The sequence below is a fragment of the Lepisma saccharinum genome, chromosome 26, assembly GCF_977018435.1.
Source record: "Lepisma saccharinum chromosome 26, izLepSacc3.1, whole genome shotgun sequence".
NCBI lineage: Eukaryota > Metazoa > Arthropoda > Insecta > Zygentoma > Lepismatidae > Lepisma > Lepisma saccharinum.
The window spans coordinates 2,836,357-2,849,180 of record NC_139254.1 but is presented as its reverse complement, the minus strand read 5'-3'; the positions used below and the strand labels follow the sequence as shown (position 1 = coordinate 2,849,180).

Below are 12,824 nucleotides of genomic sequence, written 5' to 3'. Positions count from 1 at the left end.
GGTTCGCATCCCACTTTAAACTGTAGGTCCAGTCCCGATTAGCCTTAATGTGCATAAAGTGGACTTAAAGCACCAACTCAATCAATCAATCCTATATCCTGTACAATGTTTACAGCTGCTTCAACATTCCATGGTGAATGTCAGATATATCTTGTGTGCTAAGATATATGCTTTAAGGTAAAAATACTGTTACTTACTTTGTTGGTACTCTGTATGAAGCAATTGATCCTAAATCAGGGACCATCGCCAATATTGATGAAAATATATATGATCGAATGAACAAACATCTTCAGAATTCAAAAGTAAAAGGCCTTGTGTTTGCAAAAACTTGGTTGCAAATACAGAGAAACATTAATGCGGAAGTATTTTGCAACTTCACATGGGAAGGGAGGTGGAATCAGCGGACAAGCAAAATTACTTATTCGTACTCATGTAATGAGCAAAAGTAAATCTGCACCAATTGAACAGACTACTTCAGATTTTTCATAAGTAATTAGAAATCTCATGCCCAAAACTAAAGTTATTTTGATAAATGAAGAAGCATTTCACGAGAGAGAAGTTGGGATGATGCTCAGTCAATGTAGGCACCAAATTTATACATACCATCAAAGCTGTTCAAGGTAGATATTTATATACCCCTGAGAACGCTCCACCTGACGAATTAGAAATTCATGTGAATGCGAGTACAGCACTGGTGATTGGAACATAGTAAGATATGACGACGAACAATATTCTGGTGCAGTTGCGAGAAAAGTTGCTGATGATTATGAGATATCTGTAATGGTGAAGGCTGGTGATACCAACCACTTGGCCGGCCCCTGTGGCGAAGTGGTTAGCACATCGCGCTACGACGCCAGGGGTTCCGGGCTCCAATCCCCTCTTGGGCATGGGTGTTTGTGAGTGTCCATTCATAAATTTCAAGATATCATCACTGATCCCCATCTTCGCAATTAGCCAAAAGTGGCAGAAAAACGAAAAAAAAATAAACCAAATCAAATTAAATCAAACCAACTACTGGAAGTGTCCTTTGAAGACTAATAAGTTACTGTACCCAACAGGCCAAAACAAAAGCCTCCTCTCAAGTTAATTCCTGAGGACAGTTCAAATTTCAAGATGTTATGCTTTGAAGTGTGATGCACGGGACACGAAAACTATTTGCACTGGTGTCTCAGTGGCTTGAATGTAATTGTAATAATTGCATTTCCAGTACTTCATGCTGTGTATTGAAAGTATATTTTAGTTTCGAAATGTTTTTCTACAAAAAATACTTTCTCCACAAGAAAAAAAAATAATATTTTGCGTGATGCACGGGACAAGGCCACGGAGTAAAATGCCAGTTTTGCAGTGTATTAAAAGAGTAATTCGTTTATTTCCATATTCAATATGCAGCTAAGTAACCCTTTATTTGATAAATAAAAATAATTCAAATATGTTAATTATATATATATATATATATATATATATATATATATATATATATATATCCGTACCTGAGGTAAAGTTTTAGGGTTTTTAACTTGTAAATTGACCTTCAACTTTACAGATTTTTTTTTTAATATTTTCTAATTATTTACCTGTTGTTTGTTTGTCATGATGGTTTGGATTCTACTCTACCTAAATACCATCAATATAAAATTAATATTGGAACTTCGTTTTTTGATATTCTGGTTTCACTTTTCAGAGAATTGCCCTGTTGCGATGTGACTTGCATATTTTTTGCTCCTAGAACTCTTCACTGAGTCGAAATTTAGCATTGCATTTTGAAATTTTCAAATACAATTTTAAACACCCAAGGCTCATATATTCTGTTATCTCGATATCAATCAACCAATCCCTGAAGATGAGAGTGACGTTAGCTCTTGAAAGTTTGGAAGCCTATTCGGAAATCACATGGCTGATATCCCGAGAAAGCCTTTTTTATCATTCGCCGGCAGGAAATCTTCAAGAATTATTTGACATGAGTTTGGTTATTAATTAAACCCTTCAGTTGGAAACACTGCAATCTAGAGTTTATTTTATCAACAGTTTACCATTATTATATAAGAGGCCGCCGTGTCATGGTCGATTGCAAAATTGAAATGAAAAGGAAAAAAGTATTGGTGGTAGCCACAATCCCCCTTAGCCCGGCATTTCTAAAAGAGCGAAAAACATTGCAAAATATAGGGCTGATTGGAGGGGGGAGGGAGAAGACATAATCCCTTCACCGTTGCAGTCATATCCCTCTCAAAAATTCTGGGCACGCCACTGACGGAAGTACACCACACAATCCATTCTGCTTCTTATAAATGCAGGACATCTCATTCTCATTATTTAGTTAAAAAAAATCACGTGTCGGTCATTTCAGAAATCCCTGGACGATGTGGTCAAAAAATCCCTACTCTGAGACGTACGTGCCTACGGATGGCTACACTGCTCTTCCCGTGCTTGCCTATCGAGTCACCGGCCCTGCCTCCCTCCTTTTGTCGTTAAGGAGACAGTGATAACTCCTAAATAAAGTAGAGCGATTTGTCATGCAACTGTGGTACATCACACGCACCTGTTACATTCCCACCTGCCTCTGAAAGCCAAGATTCCTGAATCCCCGAGTATGCTCTCTCGGCCATTGTTGTTGCTACCTCACTGGGCTGTTCACTACCGAACTTTTCCGGTGGTGACGCCACCCTCGTTGTCCTCACAAAATTCCGTTCGTCATTTGTTTCCCCTAAACTTTACACTGGAGAGCCATGCAATTTGCTATTCAAACGTTATTTTCACCTAAGAAGTTTTTCTCGTCTAAATCGATAATAAAAATGTGTTTAGTAAACCTTTTAGATGCTGTAGCAAGTCATAAATTTCCGAAAAGGACATTCTTGTGAAGTTAAGAATTAATATACTAAAGCCATCTAATAGTGGTGGAATAGGCAATTGAAATTTATATGAGCTTCTCTCTCACTTGACGTTTCCCCTTGCTTCGCGAAAACAAATTCTCGACTTTCCAGGTTTACCAAGCAACTTAAAAATAATAAAACATTAAAATACTGACCAAGGCAGAATTTATTGTATATTTTTTATACAATAAATTCTGCCTTAGTCAGTATTTTAATGTTTTATTAACATAGAAGCAAGGCGTAACAGTGTTACCGTTAAAAATAATCTTCCAGGTTATTCCTGGGAAGAAACGTGACGAAACCCCGACTTGGAAAGTTACCAAATGCGCTATGCTCTTGAGTGGAGGGGTTAGATATAATCAATTTCGCCGGCAACGAGCGTGATCCCAGAGCCACGACGGCCGCGTTCTAGCGGCACAATGCCCACATGAACGCACTGTAGTAACTAAGTTAAGTCTTAAACTGCACATGCTATACAAGAGGATGACATTTATACGACAATGTTCAACACGAATTAATAAATACACTATCAAAACATATTTTACATGCAATACTCCTATCAAGAACTTGGTTCAAGAATAGAGAGGGATTTATTTTCAACCCCCAATTCTGACAAGAACAAAAAAATAAATATATATATATATATATATACAAGGGTTGGATAAAAAGTAATGGCAACACTGCTGTCCCGTGAAAGGGGTGAGTCACAGCGCCACAAGCGTTTCGTGGCTGATAAAGGAATGTCAGACGAGGAAGTATAGTGAGTGGGAGCGATTGTATGTTATTCAGTCAAAAACAGCAGTGCTCTGAAGCAGTGCAAGCGCCCTAACAATATGTTTAGGCAAGAAGAACAATGTCTCTCAGGCAGACGGTCAACGCAGCCTACTTCTGCACCTTCTTGCAACACCACCTTCGTCTCGCATTAAGAAGGAAGCGACGGCACGATGTCCCATCATCCTGCTTGACAATGCAAGGTGTCACACTGCGAACAATGTGACTGCGCTCCTGCATAACTGATAGTGGGAGGTACTGGAACATCCGCCGTATTCACCGGTATGAGACCTTGTGATTACGACCGTTTTGTCAAAATGAAGGAACCACTGGGCGGGAAGCACTACGACACGCGCGAAGCCATCATACGTGCTATAGGGCGGTCACTGCGGGACATCGACAGAGATGGTCGCGCTGACGGTGTACGACGCCTTCCATACGTGTGACAGAAGGTCGTAGAGATGAGGGGCGATTACTTTGAAGGAATGTAACACGTGCTCCTCTGCCAATACAGTCACGTACCAATTATACCAGTGTTGCCATTACTTTTTATCCAACCCTTGTACATATATATATTTAATTTTCCTTGACTTGTTCTGATATTTTGTATGTATTTTCAAAATTCCACGTATTATTTTTTTACTAGTAGGTTGACTCGATCCACATTTGTAGGCAGATTTCGTGCTAAAACTACGGACAGCTTATTTTCTACAAAGCTAAGCATTAAGATGCTAGATTCCAAGTACAAAAACTGGCAAAAAGAGGGGAACAACTGCTCCCCCCCTCCCCGTAATCGCCGCCGCCGTTTCCAGGTTTTTCAGGTCAGTGAGACCCTTGTACAGTTTTATAACTTACGGCTCATCACAGAAACGGGCTCAATAATTTTGACCATGGAGTATCACTGTTAAAGCATGCAGTTAGGTGGAAGAACCAGAATAAAGTTTAAATTAAATATTAAGTTTACAAACAGAGTTGCCGACAAATATTTGTTAAAGCAGTAAGCGCATTGAATCTGTGTATGTATATTTACACGCAAGCGCCGGTTAGCAAACAATGAAAGTTTAATTAGTAACGATGACGCACTTGGAAATGTAGTTAAATGTAAACACCCCAAGAGGGATTTCAACAAATTAAAAGAACACAGAAGGGGAAATTCAAACTTGAATTGAATTGAGTCGATTGATTCCCTCATAAACCTCCATATAGGAGTAGACAAAACTAAAATAATTCAAGAGCCAGTTTTTTTTTTCCAAATAAGGGCTCATCCAACTAACATAAAGCTACATATTTGGAAATGTGATCTTAAAACATTTAATTATTTATTAATTAATAAAGATTGGATTAAAAGTAATTAATTCTTACACCGGAGTGGCCTTCCTAAAGAAGCCTCAACTCGCAACAGCATGAACAACTATGCAATATGTTCTAATATATGGCCGACTGTACCACATTTAAAAACACATACTATACTCGTTCTTTAAAGGTAATGGAAATTTCTATGAGCGAACTCAAAATATTACTATATATATATACATACATACATACATACATACATAAAAATTGAAAGAGGAGAGAGTAAACAATCACCAGACGCAGAAAAACTTCAAATTCTCGCGAAAGCTATCGGATCTTCAGGAGTAGAACAAAAGAAGTTGAAGTGATCGACTTGACAGTGCGATCCTGAAGATGCGACAGCTATCGCGAAAATTTGAAGTCTTTCTGCGTCTGGTGAGTGTTTCCTCTCTCCTATTATTTCACTTTTTATTTAGTCCTTGTGGCCCTCCTTCCTTATATACATACATACATACATACATATCGGGTGTCCCACTTAAAAGTGGTACGACTCACTGACTGCTTTTCATACTAGTTGAATTGTTTTTTCATATGTAAATACTGCAGAGTTTCAAGACATGTGTCATCATATAATTACATTTTCACATCTTATGTTAGGTTAGGTACACTTACTGTGTAAAACTGTAAAACTGTCTGGTTTATAACAAATGCTGGAAGTGCCATGCACCAGCATCCAGGCATCGCTGAGCTCGCAGTACAATGTTCTGAGAAACACGTCGTAATTCTTCAGGGGAGATGTTATTTATCTCGTTTGTGATGTTCTCTTTCAGTTGGTCTATCGTATGAGGGTTATTAGCGTACACTTTTCCTTTCAGAGCTCCCCATAAATAAAAATCACAAGATGTTAAGTCCGGCGATCGCGGAGGCCAAAGGTTTGTGCTGACAAGCCTGTTTTCGGGAAACACTTCACTTATACGGGCCATACTCTGGTTGGAGGTGTGGGCAGTGGCACCATCTTGTTGAAAGACGCGTGCCTCCCCGATGGCGCAGTGGTAGCGTCCTCGCCTTGTAATCAAGGTATCCCAGGTTCGATACCCGGTGGAGGCACATAGTGGTTCGGATCCCACTTTAAGCTGTAGGTCCAGTCCCAATTAGCCTTACTGTGCATAAAGTGGACTTAAAACACCAAATCAATCCAATCCATTGTTGAAAGACGCCGTGTCTTTTTTCATTTTCTGTTAACTGTGCATAGAACGACTCAAATATCTGCAGATATCTTTCGCTGTTGATAGTCTCTTCAAAGAAAATTGGTCCGATAATGCGTGTTCCCGACACTGCACACCAAACGCCTATCTTCTCTTGGTGAAGAGGTTCCTCATGCACGACGTGTGGGTTATCCTGTGACCAAAATCTACAATTCTGTGAGTTGATGTAACCAGAAAGCTGAACCCAAGCTTCATCTGTCATGAAGAAGAGCATAGGATCCAAGTAACCACCAGCAATCGAAGATAACATCCAGTTGCAATAAGTAACTCGTTTAGCTTTGTCTGGTTCTTTCAATTCATGCACTACGGTCACACGAAATGGTCAGAAATGGAGCTCTTTTAGTACACGATGGCATGTTTTGCGGGATACACCAACTTGTTGAGATAATCTTCGTATCGATTTCTTGGGGCTTCTCAATATGTTACTGCGAATTCTGTCCATTACCACCGGGGTCTTCACTGTGGGACACTTCTTCTTCAAAACATTACTAACGGATCCTGTAGTCCTCCATTTGTTATACATCTTTTGAATTGCATTGGTTGTGGGAGGCTTCATACCGACGTATTTCGCCACAAACATTTGTTTAGTCTCTTTAATGGACCCTGTCTTTATGTAAAATTCAACAATATCTATCCGGTGTTCAATTGCAAACTGCACCATTTCTCCGCAAACTTTTGCACAACAATCTCCGCAAACAATCACTTTTAAACTGTCGAACGCAACTCAACAATATTCAACAATTACGTGTGACTTCAAGTAATGCGATATTTCAGTGTAGGCAACTACATTAATCTGATTCCACCCATTTAATTGTGAACGCCAGAATGAATGTTAGGCGTACCACTTTTAAGTGGGACACCCAGTATTAGAGTTCAATTTTAAAACTAAGGCACCAGGTGAACATTTTCAGGCACCATGGTTCCCGGGAGCCCTGTATTTGTCTATGATATACACTTTTAAAAGTTACAGTAAATTTACGATATTATGTCGCTAAAATTTAAGGATCTGTCTATTAACTTACAAAAATGGAACGAAACTGTTTTTCTAGTAAGTGCATGCGCATTTGTGACTTTTCTGTTCTGTGGTTAGAATGAGAGGTATTGTGACATATTCTATCACTACGCTACTAAACGTTTTGTTTACAGTTACCAAAAAGTTTAAGAAATCAGTTCTTTCTGTAAAGGTAATGTCAAATTACACTTTATATTCAAGAGAATCAAGTGTATATATTTTCCAGCCAACCTCAGTGGCAGAGTGGTTAGCACAGGGGTTAAGGATTAGAATTCCGGCCCGGGAGGGGGTGTTCTCTGCGAGTGTCCCTGCATCAATTTCATTACTCATGCTTATCTTCGCAATCAGACAAAAGTGGCAGAAAAGCGAAGTACAATAAAACAAATCAATCAAAATAAATATTGTTAAAAATAAATTAACAAAAACAAACTACAAAAACAATTTTATACTGTCTCCTATCAAGGGGGTGATTGAAGAAAATTTTATTTTCATTTCCAAATCCTAACAAGGACAAAAATAAGTTGATTCCCTGACACTTCAGGTTTTTGGAATGGATTTTCAAAATTTGCTGACTTTTCAGTGATTTTTTGCACTCATATACAGAAAAACTGATTTGTTTGAGATAACAAAACACGTTTGATTACGCTTATTGGTAAAAGCAACAAAAATTTGGTAGCGTCCAATCAATTTCTTCAAATCTTTTGGTAATTCTAAACAAATGCGCAGGATTACTGAAAGAATTGGGTTCTAATGAAGAATTGTGTTTGTTGGCTATTTAAACAAATGCTTTTCTTTACCAGGAACAGTTTTCCAGGATTCCATGTCAGCAGAGACCCTGACCGAATGCTCATTTGCAGTGTTGTTTATGAAGAAAGATGTGACAGCGCATGCAGTTTAAAGCAGCGGTAATGGAAAAATATTTCACCGAAGCCTGTAGGCGGGGTTGGCAAGGTAATATACTTGTTACGTTTTGTAAGTAAGTTGCACGTAATTTACTAGTAATTAACTTCGCGTAGAAACCCAGTTTTTTACGTACAGGGTGGTCCATATGTCTTGTTACCCCCTCGAATCAATATCTTGTTATCTCTAATTCACTGTTTCTTTTGAATAGATGGCTGACACAAGCTCCTACAATGTAGAAGAGCGTCTTGTTGTCAGTGTTTGGGCCCATGAACGTCCACATACCGGCAAGACCATGGAGGATGTGCGACGAGATTTTACAAGACGATTCCAAAAAAATGCACCACCAAAAGTGACAATACTGCGTTGGGAAAAGAAACTGTTTATGTTGGGATGTATCAAAGACAAACCGAGGCCTGGTGCACCAACCAAAAGACAGAATACATGTGCAGGGGTGGAGGAATCTGTGCTTCGGTCACCACAGAAGTCACTGCGCAAACGGTCTGCTGAGCTTGGAATCCCGAAAACAACAATGTTACAACACACGAAGAAGGATCTTCGATTGAAATCCTTTAAACCAGCAAGCGTCAACGAGCTCAGTGATGATGACATGCGTAGACGACATGCAGCATGAGGAAGAATGTTGGAGGTATTTCCGACGCTCCCGCAGAGGGCTGACCTTTTCTTCTCCGATGAATGAGCAATATATCGAAGTGCACGTGCAAGGTATGTGTATTTCTGGTCCAAGGAAAATCCACATTATTACGAAGAGCTGGAAAACAACCCCCCACATGTGATGCTCTGGGTCGCTATGTCCGCTAAACACTTGATAGGTCCCTGTTTCTTCGATGGCGTAGTCAATCAACACTCCTATCTCGCCATGTTACGGGCATTTTTTGTTCCACAGCTCCAAAGAATGAATCTCCTGGGACGTTCCTGGTTTCAACAGGATGGAGCACCGCCTCACTATGCCATCGCTGTCCGGGAATATTTAGGTGAAGTGTTTCCCAATAGGTGGATAGGACGCGGATCGGTACATCATCCGGCGCCTCTGGATTGATCTCCCAGAAGCCCTGATCTCTCGTCTTGTGACAATGCCCTCTGGGGCATTATTAAGGAAAAGGTATCACAACAACGATACCAAACAACAGAACAATTAAAGGACGCTATTAGGGCAGCCTTTCAGACAACAATCACGAAAAATTTGCTTCGTAAAATCTCGCACAGGTCATGGAGCCGTGTCATTTTGTGCCATGAAAATAATGGTGGTCATACTGATCTTTTGGATGCGTGAACAACATCCTGGTTGACGCTGAATTCATACGTCTTACAAATTGTTATATTGTTATTATCATAATATAAAATTATGTAAAATTGTTGGTGTCACACGACATGTGGAATGAATGGCTACCTTACACTTCATTATATTATATTGTATTATTATAAAGTTGTATTATTATCAAGTTATGTAAAATTAAGGGGGGTAACAAGACATATGGACCAGCCTGTAGATGTAAAAGTCTAATTTTCTTCGTAAATTAGTAACATAAAAACTACTATAATTATATTACATGTTCCTACATAATTGAGCACAAAAGCATTATTTTCTGAAGATCGCTTATATAGCCACCTCTCGACCTCACCTGTTGACATATACTGTACGTCTTGCACTAGCCCTTGCACGGGACCGGCAGAAAACGCTGACCGTTTTGAAATGTGTATATAATGTAGAGATATGGTGAATAAAAGTACGAGAAAACCTCGTCCAGAGATTATTTTATGCTTGTTCATTAACTGGAATTGTCCGACCGCCGAGCAATCTCAAGAATGTGCACGCATCGTTATTTCCTCAGAGCTTTGACTGAGAGGTAAATACGTGGATCTAACGTGATCCAGCATGTTCGAAAGGTGTAATAAACCTTTCGAGGCAAAAGATTATAAAAGCAAGCTCGCTCTCATTTATCGTATTTTACTCATACAGTTTACAACGAACTGAACTCCAACAACGGTGTACGAATTTTACGGCTGCATAAGCCTTGCAGTCATTCGTGCGGGATTGCTCGGAATAGTGAGTCAAGGGTCACGGTATCGAACCTTGGCGCCCGTCACAATACGGTCAGCAAGAAGCATCTGGACAAGATACATCATTCGTCTACCAGGTATGAACAACCGTGAATAACCTAAATTCAATCATCCATATCTCCTTTCTCTCAGTCGGAGCAGGTATATTTAAGCTCTACCTAAATGTGTCATTGTAGTATCCCTGTGACCTCAGATCCCTGGTAAAGGAGGGATTACAATAATAAATAAAACAATTAATGTAATGCAAGGTTTAATAATCAAAATTGCTACAAAAATAATTGAAATTTTTAGTGCTTACATTAATTTTTCTTTGTTTTGAAAATTGTGTCCGATAAATGACGGACATTAGGATGATTGTGTCGTCATTCAGGATGTTGAAAACGGACTGTGCACACTCCCTTCGGGTTTGGAAGTCACGTTCACTCAACTCTTATACTGTTACCATTTTGTTTGGGTGGAAAGGAAGATCCTAGTGAAGCATCCTTCTAACACTACGGTCTGACATGCCCAAAGTAGCGGCATGTTGTGAGGCAGGGCGACGTGGATTCCTGATAAAGCGTCCACATCTTCTGGTGTACGAACAGTACGCGGACGACCTTTTTTTTTTTTTTTTTTTTTTTCACACTTGATCCTGTCTCTCGAAAAGATCTGACCGAAAGTAGTATCATATTCCGACTGGGTATACGGCCGTGACGATCGACATGGTACTCCTTTCGAAACCATCGTTGGGTTTGGACAACGGACTCACCATTTCTAAAATATGCTTCTAACACAAAAGCACCAGTCCACTGCTCCATCTTAACTGAAATGGCGTTGAGCTAGGAAGCCAATGAGCACTCCCCCCACTCCGCCGTTGAAAGACTTCACACAACAATCCAATTGTGTCAAAGGTAAACACCATATTTGAATCATTTGAACAACAATTGGTGATCTCAAGTTAGCTATTCGCAACGAAATAGCGGCAATTCTGAATGGAATGCTCGTGAGGGCGACGTCCAACTTAAAGGCAAGGCTACATGAATGTGTACATGAAATGACATCATTTATCGGACACAATTTTCAAAACAAAGAAAAAATAATGCAAGCACTGAAAATGGCAATTATTTTTGTAGCAATTTTGATTATTAAACCTTGCATTACATTAATTGTTTTATTTATATACACACATTTCAAAACCGTCAGCTTTTTCTGCCGGTTCTGTATTTACAATATAACACAACCAATAACGACAATTTATTTGGATTGGATTTCAAAGTTTTAACAGTTTCAAATTCCTTTTTCATACGCAATTATAACTAAAAAATACACGTTGATTGTTAATAGTTATACGTTATATTGAAAAAGAAACTGCTGATTGAACAGAACATTTAACTACTTATTTTAAAATTAGCCGACTTTGCTTCCAACACTGTAAAAAATACTTCGTTTTTTTTCACTGAAAAAATGTTATACACTTTAAATGTTTACATATAAGAGCACATACAAATTCGGAAGGGAAGTTTTTAAAGCCATTTTTTTGCTTTCTGCCACTGTAAACTGCCATACATAACAATAGCCATCGCAAAAACTGTTCTCTTTTAAGTCTTACGTTTGATTTTATTTTTATACGTACTTTACGTTTTATACAAGAATGTCTACCAAAATAACGAATCCAAAATTCTTGACTTTCTCTTGACCTTTCCCCCCATTTTTCTTAACATTTATTTAATTGTTTCCTACTTAGGTATAGTTGAAAAATTAAGAAAACAGATATTTTTATTCAATGAAAAACCCCTACCACAAGGCACACAATTTATTAAAGTATAGATAATAGGGTAAGGACGGGGCAAACGGACAGTCCCTAAGGAAAAAAAATGAATAATTTGGCGTTGAAGTTTGCAACAGTGCATCGGTTGGCGTTGTGATGTGAAGCAGAACATTGGCGAGAAGGTGTGTTGAACATCGGTTGAAATCTTGAAGAAGAACGCCAATCCAGCTGTAAAATCTGACCAGGTAAGGATAATTGTACTAGCAAAAACCTAAACAGTAAAAATCTGTGTGCGGAACATAAGGATTGCGTGGATTATGATGGTCCCGCCAAAGTTGCGCTTTGTAGTGTGGATACGGCATTGCTTCCTCGACATACACAGCCTGTGTCAACATGCTGCTGCCATCTGGTGGGCTTTTTCGAAAATGTAAAGTCCAAGGCTACAGGCGGGGCGAATGGACAGGCTTGTGTTGGGGAAAACGGACATGCATAAAGTGATTATAATTTAAATACTATAAGGTATTATGTAATTCAGCAACTAATCTATATTTGACTCAAAATCGAAAGGGCATGTGTGAATTGTATGTAATGCATGTATGACCCTACAGATGTATGCTTTTCTAAAATAATGTGTCCTTGTTACAGGATGGTGCGACATCGTGAACGAACAACAGACCGCTGTTCCTGGACAGATGAGAATATGCAGAGGGCTGTTAAAACAGTACAAGATGGCATGGCTCTAGCTACAGCCGAAAGTACATTGTCTATTCCACGGAACACTTTACGGAGATGGGTGGGTAGCAATGTGCAAATTCCGAAATTTGGCCAGCACACTACGCCTTCAAATGCAGTGGAGGTACAACTGGTGGAGCACCTTCTGAAACTTG

General features: G+C 39.2%; 1 protein-coding gene across 2 annotated transcripts in view; it reads right to left on the bottom strand.

The window, feature by feature from the left end:
* heph (polypyrimidine tract-binding protein 1 heph) overlaps positions 1-12,824 on the bottom strand; it is a 1,248,713-nt gene that overhangs the window by 936,222 nt on the left and 299,667 nt on the right. The gene's annotated exons all lie outside the window — the stretch shown is intronic.